Source organism: Salvelinus sp. IW2-2015, linkage group LG33, assembly GCF_002910315.2.
Source record: "Salvelinus sp. IW2-2015 linkage group LG33, ASM291031v2, whole genome shotgun sequence".
In the NCBI taxonomy this organism is placed as follows: Eukaryota; Metazoa; Chordata; class Actinopteri; order Salmoniformes; family Salmonidae; genus Salvelinus; species Salvelinus sp. IW2-2015.
The window spans coordinates 28,736,637-28,759,861 of record NC_036872.1 but is presented as its reverse complement, the minus strand read 5'-3'; the positions used below and the strand labels follow the sequence as shown (position 1 = coordinate 28,759,861).

Below are 23,225 nucleotides of genomic sequence, written 5' to 3'. Positions count from 1 at the left end.
CCAGTTCTGTCAGGAGGAATGGGCCAAAATTCACCCAACTTATTGTGGGAAGCTTGTGGAAGGCTACCTGAAACGTTTGACCCAAGTTAAACAATTTAAAGGCAATGCTACCAAATACTAATTGAGTGTATGTAAACTTCTGACCCACTGGGAATGTGATGAAAGAAATAAAAGTTGAAATAAATAATTCTCTCTATTATTCGGACATTTCACATTCTTAAAATAAAGTGGTGATCCTAACTGGCCTAAAACAGGGAATTTTACTAGGTTTAAATGTCAGGAATTTTGAATTCTTTAAGTGTGGAATTCCGTTTTGTATTCTTTAAGTGTGCACTTTCTGTGTTATTTTCTATGTTAACTTACTCAGTCATACTAACACCTCACTTTTGGCCTGTAGCTTGCAGTGATGAGTGGGCTTTAAACCAAAGCAGGCCTGGTTGTCTCTGCTACTCTATAGTTGAATGTGTTTTATCTTGTGTTTCAGGGTGTTCAAAGTTTTTGTTGTGAATATGGTTCCATCCTCCCCAAACTCTTAAAGCACCATCCATTGTCTCGCGCTACTATTATTAAGTTGTCTTTTTCACTCACACACAAAACACACACACTCTGTCTATCAACGTGGCATGCAGCATTGGCAGAACGCCGCCGAGGAGGAAGCCCTTCAGAGAGGGACAATTTTTTCCATACTTTATTCTTCATTGGCGTGTCATTTACCATTTTGTGTTCAGCTGAAACTTAACTGAGGTCCTCCTGTGTGTTCTGACGCCCGACGCAAACCTGCCGCCGCTGCTGCACCTTCACCTCCAAAAAATAACGTGTCACACTCTCAGTCCCTCAAGACTGATGGTAAATGTCAAACTCCATCAACTGGGCCAGCAATCAGTATATAACCTGACACCACTGGAGGTCTTGATAAGATTTGTGTTGAACAAGAAAGAAAACAAGTAGGTGGCCAGTGCGATGCAGAAAAGTTTAAACTATTTACAGATAATATAACACAACGGGTAACTACAATACTGTTATTGTGAGCATCTTAGTGTATCCTGGAGTTGGTATATTAAACTAACTGCCACTGGGTTAGGCATCCACACATAAAAGACAATTGCCCTTCCTATTTCTGGGCAATGATTGCTGTGTTCAGCCCTTTATCAATGATGACCTTGGAGGACACCAGAAAGATCGGCAGCAGGCTGGACCATCTCACTCATATTTAGCAGGGCCTGTATCCTCTGGGCTAGCCGGGTCCGGGAAGGTTGCCACTCTCTGCCTCTATCAGGGCTTGAGAGGGAAGTAAGCGACAGGGACCTTCACTTTCACATCGTCATTTAGGCTCACCAGCATAATTGTGATCATGTCCCTAGCCATTGTGCAAGTGGACCAAGTTGGGTTAAGGTCTGAACTTTAAGCAGTCATTCACGATGGTGCTGAGGTACTGGGTTTGGTCCTGCTCTGCCAAGTCTACCTCCATGCTGTGACTAGGAGCCTGGCTAATGAGCTTCTCACGGATCTTATCCAGGAAGAAACATGTCAGGATGGCCCACAGCCTTCTCCTGCATCACTTTGGGCAGCTGTGGGTGACACCGTACCATTTCACTCATTTCTGAAATGAGATGAAATAAAAACAGGAAATAATAGAGGTCTTTCGAAGGACCAATTACACTGTTACATCATCATATTGCAACTTCCGGTTGTAAGCCAAGTTGATTTGTAATTCACAAATGTTGTAAAATGTGCTTTTGTGATATACTCTAATAAAGTATCATTGCGGAATAGTTCTGCCCCCTGTTGGTCTGAGTTCTTATTTATTGATGGTAGTTTCAATAAAAAGACACATGTTACAAGCATTGCAATGAAGGCTTACATCTACCTCCTACAGAAGCAGTCAGTTGATGGCACTGCTGGAGACAAAACAGCGCACAGCTCGATCAAAGATCAGTGTCTAACAGGTCACCTCTTACAAAACACACAATTCAATACAGACTATGCATTTTAAGACTGGTGCTGCTGATTTTTGAGCTATAATTAGATGGTGTTTTAAATCATGCAAATTAGTTATTGAGGACTAAATCACATGTGCTCTAGCTCTACATGCACACCTGAGGCATAGACAAAAACAATTAGGAGAGCTAGCAGTGTAGCTTAAGTAACATAGTGTTTTGGTGAGAGATCCTCCTGTAATACAATGCACACCAGAAAGGCCATAAAACTTGTATAACTTTCAAATGCAACAGGCACAAACAAATATGTTGGGCCAAAACATAACTTAAAGATTCAGGCTACATAGCTAAGCTATAGCCACCTTTTCCCACCCTTCTCTCAAAGTGTAGTAACGAAATATAGTGGACGTACAGTACAATGAACACATACCGTTACAAAAAAATCTATAAACCAGATTTTGCTTTGTCATTATAGGGTATTGTGTGTAGATTGATTCAGGTTTTTTTTTTCAATCCATTTTAGAATAAGGCTGTAACGTAACAACATGTGGAAAAAGTCAAGGGGTCTGAATACTTTCTGAATGCACTGTGTGTGGCGTGGGGGGAAAAGGGCCAGAGAAATGTTAGGTAGGGTCTGGGGTTAGAGGCAAGGGTGTCATGGTTTGGGGTGGTCTGGTCTTCTCATCATATTCTACAAACAAATGGATTCCCAGTCTGGCCCATATCCTCTTGGTCCATGTGGGGGGGAATGATCTGGGGCAGGTAAAGTGTGGACATTGTGAGGAAGATGAAGGAGGACCTGCTGCACCTCCACCGGCTGTTCCCAAGAATGAAGCTTGTCTTCTCTTCCATCACCTAGAGGCACCAGTGGAGGGCTGCCAATGGGAGCAAGATGAATAAAGCATGGCTATTGGGGAATTTACATTTGTTCAGGGTTTGGGTGGGTACTGGGTAAGCCATCCTTACATAAAACATGATAGCCCTGGTCTATTTCTGCATGAAAGAGTTCATTACACCCCATCGGGAAATTATATTTTTTAGATGCCATCCACCATAGCCTTAAACAGTTATTATACTTTAATTATGTTGACATACTGCGTCACTCATTTCATATGTATATACTGTATTCTATTCTACTTCAGTACTACTTAGTCACTCTACTTAGTCACTGCCACTCCGACATTGCTCGTCCTAATATTTATATATTTCTTAATTCCATTCTTTTACTTTTAGATTTGTGTGTATTGTTGTTAATTGTTAGATACTACTGCACTGTTGGAGCTAGGAACACAAGCATTTTGATACACCCCCAATAAAATCTGCTAAATATGTGTCAGGATGCGGGATGTTTAGTTTTTTTTTGTTAAAAAAAAGTGCAGCACTTATTGTTTTGAATAGCAGCACAGAAATAATGTAGCTCATGCTGTACTTATGTTGAAACGCACCCCACCTTACAGTCACAGCAAACCATAGCAACAAACAGTATATCTAACATCCTATATTGGTTTGACAACACTCACAATGTCAGTGGCTCTATAAATAGTTAGCTACATATTGTTTTGAGCTTCTTACAAAATCATGGAGTTGGTACTACGTGGCACTGGGTTATGCATCCTCACATAAAACATGATAGCCCTGACTTATTTCTGCACGATGATAACCTTTCGATTTTAAGTTGTATATGATGATTACAATAACAACCAGTCTGGTTATACAAGGCAATTGACTGATTTATTAGGACAAGGCTTGAATTATTAATAGACATCTTATTATTAATTTGTTTTGGGTTTCAGAAGATATGTCCAACACAAGCCATGAATAGCTTACTTTGATATATGGCTGCATGCACTAACTTTCATTTTTGTATGTATTGTTGTGATTGCGTTGACAGACAAAATCAAAAAAGTGTTTATCGACATATTCAATCTCTCCTTATCCCAGTCTGCTGTCCCCACATGCTTCAAGATGGCTACCATTGATCCTGTACCCAAGAAAGCAAAGGTAAATTAATTAAATTACTATCACCCCGTAGCACTCACTTCTGTCATCATGAAGTGCTTTGAGAGACAAGTCAAGGATCATATCACCTCTACCTTACCTGACACCCTAGACCCACTTCGATTTGCTTCCTGCCCCAATAGATCCACAAACGATGCAATCGCCATCGCACTGCACACCGCCCTATCCCATCTGGACAAGAGGAATACCTATGTAAGAATGCTGTTCATTGACTATAGCTTAGCATTCAACACCATAGTACCCTCCAAGCTCATCATTAAGCTCGAGGCCCTGGGTCTGAACTCCGCCCTTTGCAACTGGATCCTGGACTTCCTGATGGGCCGCCCCCAGGTGGTGAAGGTAGGAAACAGCACCTCCACTTCACTGGTCCTCCACACTGGGGCCCCACAAAGGTGTGTGCTCAGCCCCTCCTGTACTCCCTGTTCACCCATGACTGCGTGGCCACGCACGCCTCCAATTCAATCATCAAGTTTGCAGACGACACAACAGTAGTAATCCTGCCTACAGGGAGGAGGTAAAGGCCCTGGGAGTGTGGTGCATGGACAATAACCTCTCACTCAACGTCAACAAAACAAAGGAGCTGATCGAAGACTACAGGAAGCAGCAGAGGGAGCACCCCCCTATCCACATCGACGGGACTGCAGTGGAGAAGATGGAAAGCTTCAAGTTCCTCGGCGTAGGAAAACTGAAATGACAAACTGAAATGGTCCACCCACATAGACAGTTGTCTGAATATGATTATAAAATATACTTGTTATAAAATCAACATTTACCTAATGCTCATGTGTCCCCCAAACCAATTAAATTATTATACATTTAAAATGTATGTAAAATCTCAGAAATATGCTACATTAAACCCTGAAATATACATATTATATGTCAGTGGGCTCATCATTTAAATAAAAAAATGCTTTCAATTCAGAATTTTAACATAAATCTAATCTTCCTGGGATTGTCCTTAACATTTCAGACTGAGCTCAGAAAACATAAAATTCATATTTATTCATCTTTGCTATTTTATTTAACAAATATTGTCATGTGACGGGGTTGAGACTAGGGTGACAGGGTTGAATACTGTAACGGGGTTGAAGAGACACATCGGTTTCCATATAAACTACTTTAGTTTACTATCAAAATCCCTCTAAGATTAACCCCAAAATATCATTTCATTGTATGCAACCATGTAATAAGGACATVAGATATATTTAGAATAATCTGGGTTTTATGAACCAAACTGCAGTAAATATGGAAACAAATAAAAACACATCAGGCATTAGGGTAATTAATAACATTCAACAGGTTTCATCAGAAAAGTTCAATGTGTCATTAAACTGTAGGAACATTTTCCGAGGGCATTTAGAATGCTAGAACAGCTGTAACTACAGCACTAGTGTCACCATGACTATCCTTCTCAGGAGCACCATATTCATTCATGCTTTTCTTCCTGAGAGTCTGGCCCACACATCTCGCTCAACCTCTACGTGGCAGGATGTCACACAATGTGGGGGTGGAATCATCAGACCACATGGTGTGCATGAAATTAATAGATTGTATATTTTCATGGGTTGAAGTATAATTTTGATAAGTACTAGTTTTCCATCTTTATTTCATGTAACAGAGTTGAGTTGGTCAGCTCGACAATCCCCARCTTTAAAAAACAACAAAATACAATTATAAAAGAACGTGATTGTTTCTATACCATGCAGTTGAAAATTGTTGCATAATGTCACTTCCTGTTAATGATGGCACATAAGGCTGACCATTTTTATTGGCAGAGTTTGGTTGGTGTGACAGGGTTGACTGTAGACTGAGGGACAGAGCTAAATTGTGTGATTTTAGCTAAATTGTGTGATTTTAATCAATAATCATGCATTTATTTGATAAAAATACTTTCTCAACAAAATAACACAAATKTATGTTTGCATTAATGGCAAAAGTTATTATGTGCACATTGTAGTATTAATTTCCCAAGTAAAAATTAAGTGAAATGCCTGGGGGTATAACGACACAAGGCGAGACCCAGATGCAAACACAGGAGGCAGATGGTTTATTTATTGAACAACYAGGGGCAGGCAAGAGTTCATAACCAGGTCAGAGTCCAAACGGTACAGGGCGGCAGGCAGGCTCGAGGTCAGGGGCAGGCAGAATGGTAAGGCAGGCAGGCTCGAGGTCAGGGGCAGGCAGAATGGTAAGGCAGGCGGGCTCAGTGTCAGGGCAGGCAAAAGGTCAGAACTAGAAAAGAGAGACTAGAAAAAACAGGAGCTTGGAAAAAGGCTGGTTGACTTGGCAAGACAAACTGGCAACAGACAAACAGAATACAGGTATAAATACACTGAGGGTTATAGGGAAGATGGGTGACACCTGGAGGGGGTGGAGACAATCACAAGGACAGGTGAAACAGATCAGGGTGTGACAGGGGGACATGACACAAATATTAGTGTCAGTTAAAAAAATAAGATTTATTAAATAAAAAGTTTAAATTAATGCTTTATTTATTTAAATGCATTAATACTGGACATTTAAATGTATATACAAAATCTTAACATTTCATTTTGGTGACCCAATACTTGAAATATAATGTAAAAGTTAGAGGGACTGAAATATTACCCAAGCCCAAGAATGACCCATATGCTGTATTCTGTCCTATTCTACTGTCTGTGCCGCTCTGACATTGCTCATCCAAATATTTATATATTCTTAATTCCATTCCTTAGATTTGTGTGTATTGTTAGATATTACTTGTTAGATATTACTGCACTGATGGAGCTAGAAACACAAACATTTCGCTACATCCGCAATAACATCTGCTAAACATGGGTATGTGACCAATAACATTTTATTTTATTTAAACAACCGCCTTTTGTACCGCTAGAAGTGGTGGTGCATGATATCCTCTCCCCAATTTATACGTTTTTACTCGTGCACATAGAGCTGGCTTGAGCCATAGACCGAAGCAGATCGAAGAGTACTGTAGCTCTCACTGACAAAAAACAACAAAAGCTGCCTCTGGCACATAGACAGCTCTTGCATGCAGTGGCCTATGACCATACATCTGAACTACCGGCAGTTTGCCTAAACTCCACCTGATGGAATGTTGTCCTTTCAGACTGTCGGAGCCTGTGACGTCACTTCTGGGACTAGCTCAAACAGCGCATGCGAGGTTCCAAAAAACTCTTCCATGAGACAAGATAGCGCGCGCATCAACGACGCTTTCTGGTCTTCAAAATGTGCCACTGAGCGTTCCCATACAAAATATTGGCTTTGCCAATATCTTTTACAGTCTACGCTAAGAAGCGGTAGATCTGTTCTATGTGAGCTATTTCTATGCTTTAGTGTCATTTTTGTTTTTTTACTATCGGTTTTTGTACACCAGGTACAAACAGCTGAAAATACAATATTTTTGGTTATTGAAAATATTTTCACAGAGATTTAGATGGTACAATGTTTCTCAACATCAGGGTTCGTCAACTAGGTTTGGCCTAAAAAATTCTGACCTAATAGTCGGTGGTTCATCACATAATTAGTATATCATATTATCGCACTTAACTGGCCTACACTAGAAATTGTACAATTTGTTAAACACATCCGATTAGTACATAACAAATTCAGTGACAATAACATAATCATTTAGATATGATTACGCTCATAAAATCACCATGTCTCTATTCAAATATTATTTTGTCTATTTCTCTGTTGATTGGTGGGAAAAACAGGTCTACGTAGCCTACTGTAACATACACTATTTTTTTAACTTAATCATTCGTTCAGAATAATTAGCTTGATAACAAGAGAAAAAGTCGCTATCAAAAAGTATCAAAAGATGAATAATGAAAATCGAAGTTTCCGGGAAGAATGTACAGAGATATGCGTTCATCTTACCATATATTCCCAATGCCAAGCCAGTATCTTATTTGCAATGAAAATGTCGTTGTTTACAAATAATTCAGTCTCAGACGTCATTATGAATCTAAGCATTGAACTTTCAGTGGCCTTCCCGCCCCAGACAGATGCCCGACGCAGATACATTGAAGAGTTAACTGCAAGATACACAACCGGCTTTTTTGGCTGACATATTCTGTCACTGAAACGGGTTAAATATCCAGTTACAAGGAAGAGGGAAAACAGTCGTGGACATGGTGGAAAAACTTGAGGCCTTTACTGGAAAGCTTGAGTTGTTCGATTTGGACTTGACATCTGGAAGGCTACTGCACTTCAGAACACTGAAGAAACGACAGGTAGAGGGACCAGGCCGCAGCATTGTCACAGAGGATGGAATATTTCATCAAGCAGCTGAGGGACAACTTCTGGAAGTCCTAATTTTCCTCTATGAACGCAATATAGACTCACGACAGCATTCACACAAGTCAATCAAGGACTGACTGCGCATCAAAATCACACCCATCTCGCGCGATATCCAAGATCGTGTCTGAGTGGAAATGCAACTTTTTCCATTGAGTAAGTAACTTAGTGGCCTATATGACTGTATTTAGTAAATACTAACATTATTGTGAGTGCTTATCCTGGGATATTTAGGTCTCAAGTTGACAGTATTTTCTGTTTGTTCTGTCGTTAAAGCAGCAGGCTATCCCGATACAAACATCGCCATTTTCTCTTTTAAGTATTGTTTTATGTAGGATGCCACATTTTTGTCCATTTGCAATTTTAAGTAGGCCAAATAAAAAAATGTCCCACTTCTATAAGGCTATATGTTTTTTTATTGTGAACGATGCTGTAAAGACTCATAGCCTACCTCAGCCAGTTAAAGTATTTTATATAGTCTCGAAGAAAGACTCCAATTAAGCCCTCTTGTTGTTTGTAAAGTCAAATTACAATTAAGATTATTGTTGAAATTAATTAATCGACTGGTGTAGGTTCTTCATCGGTTGCTGTGCACCCCTTGCATAACAAGTTAGCTATATTTTCAGCACCAGGCGCTGTTCACGTCCTATTGATTGCGCTGCGCTTGCAGCTTACGTTTCAGCACGACAAAATGGTCCGCTGCCTGCTTTATTAGTTGACTGTCTCCTGCATTCTCTATCCTCATGAATGAAGGTAAAACGTAACTTTTGCATTACTGAGGTAGGGTAACTTCTTTCTTGGGACATTACATTTGAGAGTTTTTGCATCTCGGGTCCGAGATTAAGTATTTTTTATGGAAAAAAATATTCATAATTAATTTGGGTGGCCAGATTTGGCCCCGGGGCCGTCAATGGGGGAACGCTGCTCTAAACTATACATTGCTTGTTTTGTCTAAAACTAAAATTAGGTGAACTATTAGAATTTTTGCAACCAGGAATTGGTGGAGCGATTTCTGGATATTGCACCTTTATAAATTAAAAGGTTGATTTGTTTTGTGTTAGCTTATTTTAAAATACATTGTTTTTACTTTAGAACTTTATTGTGCTTTTCCATCCACATTTCTTCAAGGTTGCACTGGTCAATAGAATGTTGGGGCTATCGGGAATATTGAATCCATGCACAGCAATAAACCAAATGCCATCATTTGATATGGACCCTAACCAGTTAAAGTCCTTCCCTAAAGCATGTAGCAGAGCCGAAATTCAAAGAACTGTGAATGAATGACTGATTGTGAAGACAAAGTATTCTAAGTGTGGCCACAAAAAAAACTGATGCAGACCCCAAGTGCACATACCCTGCTCCATGATGTCAATACAACTTCATATCACATTTTTAACAGAGTTGGAGAAAGGTGTATCCTACATAATAGGATAGTGACAACGTACTCATTTCATTCACCTCTTCGCAAAAAAAATTGGCCTTTAGCACCTACATGCCTCACAATATCAATGACTAGACCACAAATCCACCAGGCATTGACTGGGAAAACCTATGTATTTGGACATATGTCCAACCCAATATAATTTCTTATCAATATTTTTGGTCAAGCTTCTTGATTCCGGTGCCTCCATGTTCACCAATCTTCTCTCTGAGATGAAGCATCTTATGAGGACATCATGTCTCCATCATACCACTGAAGCAAGAGGAATTGTTGATCCATTAATACAGCCACTGTATGCTTCTTAATTATGTTCCTTGTATACTATAACCCCCAGCATAGCAGGCCTCAATGCGCATCAGAAATCGGCAGGGGGTATTCCAAGTCATTCTTTTTGTCATCAGAGCTGCATTGCTCAGTGGCAATGACCGTTTCCACTGGGAAAGACAGGTAAATGCTCCGTTTCAGTTTCTTCTGGGAGGACGACTCACCCGAGCCAAACAATGGGTCTGTGACTTTGAAGGTAATGGAGGGCATGTTCCGAGCTCTTCTCTTGGCATTCTTCTTCTCCTGTTTGTACGCCGCATTCATGTTGGCAATCACCTGTAAACACAAACAATTATTGACCATTTCCAGTGGAATCCAGAGAAAGCTCACATGGAAATTACACACATGACCTATGTCATACGATGACCTATGCTCCGCAGAGCGCAATAGGGTTGTAGGTCAAGTAAGTTAGCATTGAAGTAGAAATGAAAAGTGGCAACCATGAAACAAGCTCATCAGGCTCTCTTTGGCAGTGTAGCACAGCGTCTCCCAAACGGCAAGATATTCCATTTCCAATTCAAACTCACCAGTTGCTTCACAGAGTTCTGGTGCTCCTGCATCACTGTCATACACACAGAGGCCTCTTCCTTAGAGTGATACAAATCCGTCTCTTGGTCGGTCTTGACAAAATACATTTTAAATGAATAATTCAATATTAACAACAAATAAGACATAGTATWAACGCAATTAAATGTCTTTAAAAAACAAAATCTCACCTCACTAGGTAAAATAGTTTTCCTATTAAACATGAGTGAATAGGGTGTGAACTTTGTTGTGGGGTTGATGGTCGTCCTAAACAAACATAAGACAGGGTCCAGGAAATCGTCCCACTCTGCCTGCTTCTCTGCCACCACCTGTGTGATGGCTTCCTTCAGTAGTCCACTGCTGTGGTCGTGTAGCGGGTTCAACTCTACAGCAGACACTCTCTGCACTACGTTCCACCTGTTACAGAGGTGCTTTGTCACCTAGAAGCAACACATTATACAAAGGCAATGTTTTCTGTACCTGCAATATTTTCTGTACCTGTGATCACCTTTACACAAGTGTGTCACACATTGTATCTGACACCCTGATGTATTTTTGTATTTAATGTATTTTTAATGACTTAGCCCACACATTAAAGGCTTTTTAACTTGCAAACCCACACGAGTGCCTGGACTTGGATTTTTTCATGCAAACTTAGCACCTATTTGTGGTTATAATACATTTTTTATTAAAACAATTCTAGCAGCTTTTCTGTGTTTGAATAGTGTGGGCGATCCCCAACAGCAGAATGGTGTGGGCGTAAACAGGTCATTAAAAATATTCATGCAGGTAGACCACTGACTGGTCAGCTCAGTCAATGAGCCAACATGACGGCATGTTCTATGAGAAAATAGCAAGCATTATTTAAACAGTCTGTTTGAGATACAAGTTTGAGCTGGATTTGTTTCTCTCAAATTCATGCTTTGGCCTCAGATACGAGTATAGAATGACGAGTCAACATTATTTAGGTACGAGTTAATAGAATATGAACTTTTAAAAGTGAGATTTCCACTGGACAGTTACTTTAAGAGCTTGTAAATAGAAAAAGGCTAATAATGTCTTACCTCGTCACAAAAGTCAACGCTTTGTGTGGAGATAACTGTTTTTGCTGCTCCAAACCTGGTAGGAAAAGAAATATGGTGCTCCATCTCATTGCCACTCATGTTGGTGATGATGGTTGTATCTTGCAAATAACTGTCAAATCAAGATGAAATTGTGTGTGTGTTGAATTACCTGTAAATGGATGTAGATATACATCTGGCAACAGAGAGGGCATCTCTTTTTTGAATGGGAAACGCCTCCACCCACTTGCTGAAGTAATCTGTGACAATTACCACACTGGAATTACCTTGCTGTGTTTTTTGGAAAGGCCCTGGTGAAAACATGAACAAATTCAACAAAGTCAGACAAACAATTGTACTCTGAGTTCATCTATTGTTGTGAGACTAGCCAAGTAGTTTCATTTTCTGATAAGATATGAGTTTATTTACCAAATATATCAATCCCTAGAATTTCCCAGGGAGCATCCACTTTGATTGGCCGAACAGTCCTTGTCATGTTTTTGTTCCTCTCTGTGTGTTGACAGGTTTCACATACCTTTATCTGAGACAGACAAGTGCACAATTTGTAAGAAGAATGAATGTATGCCTCCAAGCTGTATTACACTGAACTCCAAATAGACAAACATACCCAGTCCACGACATCTTTTACAATACCCAGCCAGTAATACTTGCTCTGGATCCTATGAACAGTCTTCTTCTGTCCCAAGTGATGACCAATGTCATTAAAGTGGCACTCTAGGAATATCTGCCTCTTACGTTCAGCTTCAATCACAACCTCTCGCTTCTCCTCCTTCTTGGGCCCCACATAGTACAGTCGACCCTCTAGGACGACACAACCACACAGACAACAATCAATGAAACATGCCATTAGAAAGAGACACTAGGCTACATTCAACGGCACACATTTCAGATCGCCTACGTCTCAAGCATTTTCGCTTTCTTTTTTTACCATCAATGATGAATTTCTGAGCATATCTTTTGAGATTCTTCTTTCGTATGGGATTCATTGTCTGGGGGTAGCAGCCCTCGGCCACAAACGTGTAGATGTCACCCAAGCGGTTTGAGCTCGACTCCACCACCTCCTCTTCAGCCACCACTTGCAACGAGTCCACACTCAACATCTCTGCAGCGAAATGGACCTCAAACTACGTAAAATATGCAAGCCAGATTATATAATGGAAGGAGAAACCGACTTACGTGCAAACAAATATGACAAAAGAACAACTAGCTAAAGAATGAATCAACGGAGGAAATATTCGCATGTTGCCCTGGTACTCAGAGAACGGACGATTTATGTTGACGCACGCGGAAACACAACTCGAACATTTTTATTTTTACCGTTCCGGTTGAATCTATTTTACACCATGAAAAATTGCAACACATTTAAATAATTAAGTAATGTTTAATATTGTGAAATGTTTTATCTAGCAATGTGACTCTATTAAAGCCGTTTTGTTGATTACATACCTTGGAAACTAAATGCTAAGAGTATCGGTTCACATCGGACACATAACAACGTTGGATCACAACAAACAACTCAAAATCCGGAAGCAATACCATAACTGCTTTTGACAGCTCCTCGTTCACTCTCATTTAACTACTAACAATAGCTTTTTTATTATGGATTTTACTATAACGTTAATACGTTTATGTGTATTATCTTCATAGGATAATCATGCAAACCTGTAAGGATCGTAACGCAAATGTTTACACGAGTTGTTTTAGCGCTGAATATTTTCCTTGAGTTCAAACGTCATGTCAGATCAGCAGCAGTTAGAACTTATTATCAAGCGGTGGGTATCTACTAGCTAGCCATTACAGTAGATCTACAAATAATTGTCATGTTAAAACATCTTGTTGGATAAATGTACTAGTTTGCGAGCTAACGTTAGCTAGTTAACTGGAAACCAAAAATTATGTTTGCCCAACAGGTGTTAAGAAAGCTTGGCTGCTCCACTGACACACAGTTCGAGAATATCCTGACAAAGGCAAGTAGGCCCACGCATTTTGAGTATTTATTAAAATTGTACTGAATGATTAGTCTCGAAAACCGGAGCGTTTGAAAATTGTGGGAGGCAACGCGGATGTCTAGACACTACTGAATGATCTTTCCATTTTGATGTGTGGTTAAATGTTTACTTTCTAGATTGCCAAAGAAGTTTAATGGCGTCAGAGCCTTGGTGTGAAGTCAGCTGAGAGAGCTGCTGCCATAAGGGAGATTTATAAACCCCTCCATGACCATGTCTACCATCTACAGGTAGGAAGGAAGCCTACAATACTGTAGTCTCCATACACACTAAGATTGTAAAGTGTAATATTTGACTTACACTATCTCTTTAGGAATCCTATCTGGCTCCAGAGTTTAAGCAGATGATGGATTATTGTCGAAGTGATGAGACCAGCGAAGAGGGACTGTTGAGTTTAATGCAGACAGAAGCAGGTGAGTTTTCCATAAAGAGCTCCTATTTGAAATAGGTGGTGCATGTCATTATTAAAAATAAAAAAAATTGAAGCCCCAAGGATCTTGCGCTTGCCTGTGTTTAAAAGAAAAAAGCTTCTGTGATGAGCTGATAGAAGAGATGGAACACTTTGAACAGTCTACAGACCCAACAGAATGAACAACTACAGGGTATGCTTCCTCTTTCATATAAAATACATCTGTAGGCTATTAGATATGGAGACCTCAGGCAAAATATTCAATGTATCAAGTGTTACCTGTGGTAACTCATGTTCCTTTTGTTTGCAATGTTCTTTTGTCCACACAGATCCTCCTGAACGAGCTAGGGTTTGACAATGGCTTTACCACCCCTCTCCGTGTGCAGTATCTGTAGCCTCTCACATCTCTGCTCTACCCTAACTGTTGCGGACGCTGCCTAGACAGCCACAAGGCCTTCATGGTGAAATACGACATTCATGAAGACCTGGACCTCAGCTACCATTACGACAACGCAGAGGTCACTCTCAACGTGTCTCTGGGGGAAAAGTTCACTGAAGGGAACCTCTACTTTGGTGACATGAGACAGGTGCCTAATCAGAGCCAGATTGGGAAGTGTAATAACCCAATATATTATAGATATTGAAATATTTGAATTGACCTTATGTAGAATGAAAGAACAAATAAAGCTGTGATATTGATTTAGATTCATACTCTCTCTCATTGATTCCACACACTGTGGTTTTAAAACTATGCCAGTTCATACAGGTTACACACTGTTATATTTCAGGTTGAGAAATCTCCCAGAAGTATTAGTTGCACAAACAAAAGTCGCCACAGCCCTATGAGTAAACATTCTCATTGTTAGTCTAGTGTGGCTCATTGGTTGATAGTGTTTTCCTGACCCTGCAGGTGCCTCTGAGTGAGAGTGTCTACAGAGGTAGAGCAGGGAATGACAGAGGGTCTCCTCTACAGAGGACAACACATGCACGGTGCCCTGCRCATCTCCTCTGGCCAGTGCTGCAACCTCATTGTCTGGATGAGGGCCTCACAGGAGAGGAAAAACTGTGCCCCATGTGCAAAAAGAAGCCTACCTTGGTCGAGGGACAGGGCTTCACAGATGGCTTCACCAGTGACTCAGGGATGTCTCTTCTACAGAATGTATCATGCGTTCCGCGTTAACTTAATGCTGCTGGTCCATATGTATTTGTGTATGTTAGTATGACTTGTGTCTGGATGTCTGCTTATCGTGGGGTTTATCGCATGTGCCAAAAAAAGAGTTATAGAGAGGAAATGTGGTAGACATTAGGAACATAGGGAGGCTCATCACTATTTCTACATAACACTGCACTACAAACTTCATTACGCAGTGTCACATTTATTCCAATCTTTTCTAAAATATCATGTCCATAAAAAATATGTGTAGCCTGTGAATTGAATGGTCTTTTGTCCAGGTAGGGGTATTACATATCCAAAAGTCATTAGACACTAGTGAAGAAAACCTGAGCGTTCACCTTTGTACCTTACTTTTAGTGGGCTTGCTTCTTGCTCACAGAAATGGGGAAATATTTGAAATGCTGTAAACTTTATACATAATGATAATAATAATAAAGTAATATAAATAAATTCATAGCTGTAGTTATCTTAGTACATCAGTAATATATTTTTAGAAAACAATAATGCACAGGCATTTCTCTGTATTGGTAAAATCAATAATATTGAAAGGATCAACAACACATTTACACACCAAATATCTCAAGAATACAGTTTGTACATAGTATTAATAATATTAATAATATTGAATTTAATAAACCATAATTGTTAATTAATTTATTGCCCCTCTGTGCATGCCTCTTTTGTTGTCAAGTATGGTAACCCCTCCTCCCTAATTGTCCTCCTTTACACCCTGTTGTTCAGTGTCTGCACAGTAATTGCACACAGTCATTTACACACAGTAGGGAATAATAACGTGATTGCAAAACACTGTATTCAACCATGTTATTATCAAATCAATCCTTTTCAGCACTAAAATCAATATTCAGTCCAGTGGGCTATTCCATTTTTTTGGTTGTTTCTTTTTTCCAATGGCTTGAAAACACAAGAGGGAACAGGGAATAGGAAAGCTAGTTTTCTAGCAGAAGAGGTGCACCATATAACCTCTCAACACACATACACACACACACACACCAAAACACTTATTTTCTTTTGCAAAAGAAGGATATTCAAAAACTCATTTGTCACATGAAAAGGCAGGCCATGTTTTACAATCACCTACAGTACATTGAAATTCTGGATTGCACTTAAAGTTATCCTGGACCTTATACTTTATACTTACTATACACTGTGTGTATAAAACATTAGGAACACCTGCTCTTTCCAAGACAGACTGACCAGGTGAATCCAGGTGAAAGCTATGATCCCTTATTGATGTCACTTGTTAAATCCACTTCAACCAGTGTAGATGAAGGGGGGGAGACAGGTTAAAGAACCATTTTTAAGCCTTGAGACATGGATTGTGTGTGTGTGCCATTCAGAGGGTGAATGGGCAACAGAAAATATGTATTAAGTGCCTTTGAACGGGGTATGGTAGTAGGTGCCAGGTGCACCGGTTTGTATCAAGAACTGGAACCATGCAGTGTTTTTCATTCTCAACAGTTTCCCGTGTGTATCAAGAATGGTCCACCACCAAAAGGACATCCAGCCAACATGACACAACTGTGGGAAGCATCGGAGTCAACATGGGCCAACATCCCTGTGGAACGCTTTCGACACCTTGTAGACAATGTTCCCTCTAAGCTGCGCGTATGTGCAGAAGAAATATTGGCCCATGCAGAGAAGCAGGAGATTGAACTTCACTCAACTTTCTAGAGTTTTCCCCCTTAGTTAACATTATCCAAGTTTCCCTTTACTGTGGGAATTGTGATCGAATCCACCCAATATTAGTCACTTTCAATGCAGCATACTGAAAACAAAACAAACTATGCAAGAACTATGCAAGTATGCAAAGCTAGGTATGCAAGAGATTTTGTTGTAGGCTTTCTATTAAATTGACTCTCACCACTCAGCCTGTACTCTACACAAACACAGGACTGTGTTTACAGCATGAGTGGTAGTGAGTAGATGCGCTTGTTTTGAGATCAAAGCCAGAGTTGCATATAGCAACCTGGGCACATTTGTTCATATCCTTTGCTATATCCTTTGCTAGTTAGTGAGCTATAAGCCCAGTTAAAGCTAATTTGTAGTCAGCAATGGGGGAGTGATTGCTTCCAACAAGAGCACAACATGTGTACATTTCCAGACATCTTTCAAAAGCGAGTCAGGTAAAGGACTTTTTTTTGTCTTAAAGGGGCCAATGTCCTATTTTGAGACAGGCTTGAATACGCTAAGTAGCCAATAGGCATAGGGTAGCATAGTGGTTTCTTGCATCAAACAACACAACAACATTTTCAGTCACCTCCTTGTCTGAAGGACAAGTGGATAAACAGGTTAATGTCAAGCCCTGCATGTTTTTTTCTTCTTCAATAGTCTCATGGAATGTTGGCCTACATTGAACACCACACATTGGTTGCTACTGTAAGCTGAATGATAGAACAGCTATTTCCATGTTAAAATGTTATGGGATGCATTTTATCCATTGTTTTTGATGGTAGGACACTGGTAGGCCTAAATTGTGATCAAATAGCCACAGGAGCCTACTTGACCACTGTCTGCAACTGTAAGTTAAAGCAGGTACAACTTCAATGGTCATAGTAAATGCACGCTGGAAGTTGCACAGAATTTTCACAACATTCAACTTTGCGCTCAGCAGACCTGAAATTTACTCAGTGCCCCAAACAATTTGGGGGAACACTGAGTCAGTCCATGCCCTGACGTATTGAGGCTATTCTGAGGGCAAAAGGGGGTGCAACTCAATATCAGGAAAGTGTTCCTAATGTTTTGTACACTCAGTGTAACTTTCTGTATGAACAAACTATGAAGAAAATACTATATATACAGTATCAGTCAAAGTTTGGAAACACGTACTCATTTTATACATTGTAGAATAATAGTGAAGACATCAAAACTATGAAAAAATACATATGGAATCATGCAGTAACCAAAAAAGTGTTAAACATTGATTGTCCTGTTGAAAAACAAATGATAGTCCCACTAAGCACAAACCAGATGGGATGGCGTATCGCTGCAGAATGCTGTGGTAGCCATGCTGGTTAAGTCTGCCTTGAYWTCTAAATACATCACAGACAGTGTCACCAGCAAAGCACCCCACATCATCACATCTCCTCCTCCATGCTTCACGGTGGGAACCACATATGCAGAGATCATCTGTTCACCTACTCTGCGTCTCACAAAGACACAAATTTGGACTCATCAGACCAAAGGACAGATTTCCACCYGTCTAAAGTTCATTGATTGTGTTTCTTGGCCCAATCAAGTCTCTTCTTCTTATTGGTGTCCTTTAATAGTGGTTTCTATGCAACAATTCGACCATGAAGGCCTGATTTAACGCAGTCTCCCCTGAACAGTTGATGTTGAGATGTGTCTGTTACTTGAGCTCTGTGAAGCATTTATTTGGGCTGCAATCAGAGGTGCAGGTAACTCTAATGAACTTATCCTACGCAGCAGAGGTAACTCTGGGTCTTCCTTTCCTGTGGCGGTTCTCATGAGAGCCAGTTTCACCATAGCGCTAGATGGTTTTTGCGACTGCACTTGAAGATCTTTAACATTTCTTGACATTTTTAGGACTGACTGACCTTCATGTCTTAAAGTAATGATGGACTATCATTTCTCCTTGCTTGTTAGAGCTGTTTTATCAAACAGGGCTATTTTCTGTATACCCCCCTACCTTGTCACAACACAACTGATTGGCTCAAACACATTAAGAAGAAATTAAATTCCACTAATTAACATTTAACAAGGCGCACCTGTTAATTGAAATGCATTCCAGGTGACTACCTCATGAAGCTGGTTGAGAGAATGCCAAGAGTATGCAAAGATGTAATCAAGGCAAAGGGTGGCTACTTTGAATAATATAAAATATAAAATAAAATTAGATTTGTTTAACACTTTTTTGGTTACTACATGATTTCACATGTGTTATTTCATAGTTTTGATGTCTTTAGTATTATTCTACAATGTAGAAAATAGTACAAATAAAGAAAAACCCTTGAATGAGTAGGTGTGTTCAAACTTTTGACTGGTACTGTATATATTTATATAAATATAAATATCTTGACATAAAATATATTCTTATATACAGCACATACAGAGGAGATCCTTCACTCCGCTTTTCTCCTATATCCCTCTACGTTGTTTCTAAAGCTACGCGTGTCCTGAAGATTATACAGTCAACATGTTCTCAACAGAGATATCCATGACAGTTTACAACAGCAAAGAGCCTCCTAGGTTAAAAGCAGAAGCTGTTGCTTGGACTTTGGACACATCAAAACGGACAGCTATATGAGGAATCAGATCAAGTATAAATGTACTGTACATTCACGCTAAGTTATTCCATGTACATGTATTCCCAGCATCTAATTTCTTTACATTAGGTGTCATATGCTGTCAGCTGTTAGTCCATGACACCTTGCACTGTCCTCTGCAGGCATTCTAGAAGAGTCTTAGTGTGTGAGTGGGTCAGCGCTCTAAAGCTATGTACTGTAGAGCGTCCGCGTTCGACCCACGTATGCCACTGCTCTGTCACACAGTAGTCAGTGCCTACAGCGTTGTTTCGCTGCTCATGTCCCTGTGGCGGGGGTGGTCAGTGTCTGTGTCGTAGTCCGACTCCATCTCGATCTTCACCTGGGGCACGGGGAAGGCCATGCCACGGCCGTGGGCCATAGGCACCGCCGGGGACGAGGGGCAGGAGATCTTCAGATGCAGGGTGATGCTGAGGAACGGCAAGTCCCAGTTATCATACATATCATACATACCTGTATGTATGTCCTGTGTGGTTCAGATGGGTTCGATTCTCGCTGGGGCCACCCATACAAAAATGTATACATGCACTATTGTAAGTCGCTTTGGATCAAAGAGTCTGCTAAATTACATATATGACATACACAGTGAAAGAAACACAGAAGGGAGGGCGGACTGGAGACAGGCGAGGGGGAAGGTAACCTTGGGCTAGACAGGGGGGGGTCAGTAGCGAGATGTCATCTGGAGCTGGTGCCAGAGAGTACCTGAGAGTGAATTAGACTAGAGGACAGGTTGGGCAAATTAATGTGAAACAACATGACAGAGAGTTAGACTAGCTGTCAACTGTGATTGATGTCTGTTCTTTATGCCGTAGTATTCCAAGCCTTTCTGCGGTGTAGTTCGCAGCCTATGGGGAATGTGAGATGTGGGGAGGAATGCAATGCACAGTTTGTGATGCAAAACTAAGAGTAAAAGAAACAAAGTTTCTCCTTATGTTGCAGTTTCCCCTCTCCTAATTTCACAGTCTTCAGGATTTTTTTTAGCAAATATGTAGGCCTACTGAATACTGCTGAACCATGCTTCCTTAAAAGCAATGCAGACATGAATTTGATCATAGTTTCTATTTGACATAAGGAGTCAAAGACAACACGCAGATAACATGACTAAAAGGATAGAGGGGAGAGGAATGTTCAACTATATGGGATGAAGACACAACTAAGAACAAAACAGTAGTGTTCGTGAATGGGACCCATCGATAGACTACTAGACTATTGGGTACATACAACAACACATGGAGGAAAAAGAAACAACCAAAACTCTGAGAAAGGCCTGATGCATGTGGTATGAGGTCACAGTGCACCAAACACTGTTCACTCTCAAATACTGCTATCTGCTACATACAGATAGAATGTCAAACTTTTATTCATCTATTCAAATATGCCACACATTTCTACAGAATATAAACCAAGCCAGTGCCTGAAAAGTAGGAAATAGTGTGTTGGAATTATGCACATGCATGTGATGTGTCTACACATAGAGACACATTGACACAAAATTACACAACTAGTTTTCATAACGCATAGGAGTGCAGGGAAAATAGCAGCAAGGGCTGCTTAGCAAAACCCKAAATAACATCTGCATTGCATTAAAGTGCATGGAGAGAAGGGTATGAAGGCATATTCTCTGAGATATAGCTTATACTTCAGCCCAGCCTTGGCAGAACACTATGGAATACTGTGTCTGTGAGAAGTTATGTGTGGAATTATGGATGCTGTGTGTGTGTGTGTGTGTGTGTGTGTGTGTGTGTGTGTGTGTGTGTGTGTGTGTGTGTGTGTGTTGTGTGGTGTCGTGTGTTGATGTGGTGTGTGTGATGTGTAGTGTGGTGTGTGTGATGTTGTGCTGAGTAGTGTGCGTGTTCGTGCATGTTTCTGTATGTCTGCTTATATCTGCCAGGCTGATGTTTCATGTTTATGTAATCTATGAATCAGGGGAAGTATTTGCCTGGCTGGCAGTGAGCAGCCCACTGTGACTGGGCATCAACGGGCTGAAGGAGGTCACTGTAGGGGACGTGTAGTTTGAGCACACAGTACCTGCGGTCCACGTCAGACTCAGAGCTGGGCGAGCAGTTGGAGTACGCGTGGTACTTCTCCTGCATACAAACACATGCACACACACACACAGAACAGACACACACAAAACACAGCCATCAGAAATGAATTATTTAGCGAGAATTGTTTTTCTCTAAACCAGCCAGTTGGTGGGAGTAAAACCTAACATTTCTCACCTCGTCTTCGCTGTCGTCTGATCTCCCTTTCTTCTTGTCTTTCTTCTTTGTGTCATCTTTATCACCCTTCTTCGTCTTCTCCTTTTTCTTGTCTTTCCCAGGCAGGATATCATCTATCCAGGCCAGGTCGTGTTGAGAGAACACCATGTCCAGCATCTTACGCACCACCAGCAACCCCAGGATCTGATGGCCGCACAAGCAAATTATCACTATCCTCAACTTCTGTGACAAGAAAATAACATCAACAGGAAAGAAGATGCATGTAAAACTCTTCATAAGTAACCAGCATTTACATCATAAGTAACCAACATTTACTGCTTTTCTAGGTCTTAATTACACACAAATTGAAAGAAAAATAGTAAAAAAACAGCAGATACTCTGCCCTCCATGGAACGAGTCTGACACCCCTGCATTAATACTTGTTCCATTCAAAAGCAAATCATGAATAATACCATGACAGGGAAGAGGATGGCCAGGACGGTGGACTTGAGCACCCAGAGGACAGCCAGGCAGATGATCTGGACCAGGGTGAAGAGGTGGACCCTCCTCAGAGGCACGTGACGCAGGAAAGGGAAGTCTGGCTGGTACTTGGAAGGCATCATGTACAACTTGATCCTCTCCCAGAACTACAGAGGAGTGACAGGGGAGACATAATGAGAACCATGAGACTTTGATTTGACACATAACCACCGGTGTCGACTGTGTTTTCTGGTCTCTACATACCTGAATGCCCACTGAGAGATGCCATCCCATTAGAGAAACACACCATAGAGCACTGGCATGGGTATGAACTGTGAGTGGACCGAGAGGGAGAACACACAGTTAAACTACATAGACAATATAAACACCCACTTGTAATGGCCATGTGTTGGTATAGAAACACACTGATTGCACCCAAAATGCACCATATTCCTTATTCAGTGCACTATTTTGACCAGGTTCCATAAGTCCTGCTAAAGGTAGTGCACAGTAATAAGGGAATAGGGTGCCATTTGGGCCACTACCAACTGTTATCGTTCATCAATAAGCCTAGTTTAGTTGTTGGAGGAAATGATCATATTTTACTGACCTGTAGAATGGGGGAGCCAAGAAGATGGAGACTCCAGTGAGAACAAACACCAGAATCCCTGTCAGTCTCTGCTCCTGTACATTAGAGCGAGAGAGAGGGAGAGAGATACAGAGAGAGAGAGTTAGGGAGATAGAGATATAATATAATAGAGAGAGAAAGAGAGATAGAGATATATTATATAGAGAGAAAGATGAGATAGAGATATATATATAGAGAGAGAAAGAGAGAGAGAGAGAGAGAAGAGAAAGAGAGAAAGAGAGAAGAGAGAAAAGAGAAAGAGAGAGAGAAGAGACAAGAGAGAGAGAGAAAGAGAGAAAGAAGAAAGAGAGCGAGAGAGAGAGAGAGAGAGAGAGAGAGAGAGAGAGAGAGCGAGAGAAGAGAGAGAGAGACGAGAGAGAGAGAGAGAGGCGAGCGAGA

General features: G+C 40.7%; 2 pseudogenes; one reads left to right on the top strand and one right to left on the bottom strand.

Moving 5' to 3' along the window:
* Nucleotides 1-13,114: 13,114 nt before the first annotated feature.
* On the top strand, nt 13,115-16,099 carry LOC111957818 (2-oxoglutarate and iron-dependent oxygenase domain-containing protein 2-like; annotated as a pseudogene).
* A 3,471-nt stretch (nt 16,100-19,570) lies between these two features.
* Nucleotides 19,571-23,225, bottom strand: part of LOC111957560 (electrogenic sodium bicarbonate cotransporter 4-like) — a 38,884-nt pseudogene continuing 35,229 nt past the window's right edge.